Raw genomic sequence first — 2,147 nt, forward strand, 5'->3', positions numbered from 1 at the left:
CAACGCGCCGTCACGCGAGCCCCGCCCCCTGACGCTCCCTGCGGAAGGCGTGGCGAGCGCTTCCGAGCGCGCTCGGCTTTTTCCGCCAGCCTCGAGCCGGCGTGCCGCGCGGGCGCGGGAGTCCTTCGCCTCCTCACCAGAGCAGTTTTGCTTTCTGGTAAGATGCTGACACCGTAAGCATGGAACTTTCCCGTTTTGGTGCGAATGAAATCGTGCCTCGGTACCAACTTCCTGACCGCATTATATCCCAGGAACTGGTTTCGTCAGGTAGGCCAAAATGGTGTCAGAGAGACCCTGGGCAGATCACTTGCCTCTCTGAGCTGAGCTCCCTCATTTGCCCAGTGGAGACACCAGACACCACGCTTTATGACGTGGTTGTGAAGCTTACAGGGTACAAAGGGGACTGAGATACATGGAAGCCAGTGCTTATGTAGGGCTTCAGCGGCCGAGTGCAAAAACTCATGCCTCCGTTTTAAATCTGAGTTCAGTAAAAGGCTTAAAACTCAAGAGAGAGAAGCAGAGGAAAAACTAGCAATTTTCCTTTTGAAAAACAATAACCTATTAAAAATAAAAATATTTTATCTGCAACAGCGTCAAAAACTATAAAATAATTGGGAATAAAGTTTAACGAGTTACAAGATCCTGATGATGAAATCCCTTGCCCTTTGCTGAAAGGCGGAAACAAGACCAGAAAAAAAGAAAAACCTGCCATATCTGTGGATGAGAAATCAGTACCAAAAATATGCCAATTCTTCCCAAGCCGAATTTGCAAATTAGCACAATTCCCATCAGAATTCCAGATTCTCTTGAGGATAAGTTAGAACTGACTAATTTTAAATTTTGAAGGGAAGATCACATTGTTGTAAATGATGAAGAAAACCTTGAAGGGAACTCCTTGGTGGTCCAGTGGTTAGGACTCCACGCTTTCACTGCCCAGAGCCCTGGGTTTGATCCCTGATAGGGAACTAAGATCCCGCAAGCTGTGCGGTGAGGCCAAAAAAAAAAAGACCTTGAAAAAGAAGAGTGATAAACGTTTGTCCTATAAAGAATTAAACACCAAGATGTTAGCACAGAAATAGGAAAAACCATCACTGGACTAATAGGACAAATCTATTCTTTTTCTTCAGATAAATTCAAGTAAAATAATGTTTAATAATGCAGAATGTACAGAATTACCTCATTATACTGGAAGTATTTCTGTCAATCTATTACATGTACACATGTATATATACATACGTACACAACATCTGTAATGAGGACCATCTAATGTTAAAGCTAGTTGTTTCTGATTAGTTGGTATATTGTTTTCCTAGAGCACCACAAACTGATGGCATAAAACAACAGAAACTTATTCACTTGCAGCTCTGGGGTCCAGCAGTCCAAAATCAATATGCGACAAGGTTGGTTCTTTTGGAGGCTCTGAGGGAGGATCTGTTCCATGCCCCTGTCGTACCTTCTGGTGGTTGCGGGTAAGCCTTGGCTTTCCTTGATGTTCTGTGGCTTCAGCCTCTGTCTTCACATGGCATTCACTGTGCATCTGTCCTCTTCTTGTATAGATACTAATTCTTTAATTAGGACCCACCCTAATCCTGTATGATCTCATCTTAATTACATCTGCAAAGACCCAATTTCCAAATGTTACATGTGCAGGTAGACATGAATTTTGGAGAGATACTATTCAATCTACTACAGCTGGATTTTTAAAATTTCTTCTTATTCTGCATGTCATGAATTCTCTATTATAAATACATAATATTTTACAAAAAGAATAAAGGGATGTGTCTTTTTAAAAGTATGGAAATGTGAGAAAGTCTACAATCTAATATAAGGGTGATGCTTTAATTTAGTGGGAAAAGAATGGTTTATTAATAAATGCTGGCATAATTAAAGACATTAAAAAATACAGTTAATTTAGAGTTTTGCATCATAACAGGAAGCAAATTAAGATGGATTGAAGACTAAATATATGCAAAAACATAAAATGTCATGTATTTAATAATTATCTAAGTCATAAAAATAAGTGGCTATGAAACAGTAGTTCTACCATCTAGATATTTGTTTTAAATACAAAATCCTGTGTCCTTTTCCAAGAGATTCTCATAGAGTGCTTGGGCCCCAGAATCTCCATTTCTAGTGAGCACCCCACA

This window comes from Phocoena sinus, chromosome 18, assembly GCF_008692025.1.
Source record: "Phocoena sinus isolate mPhoSin1 chromosome 18, mPhoSin1.pri, whole genome shotgun sequence".
Lineage (NCBI taxonomy): Eukaryota > Metazoa > Chordata > Mammalia > Artiodactyla > Phocoenidae > Phocoena > Phocoena sinus.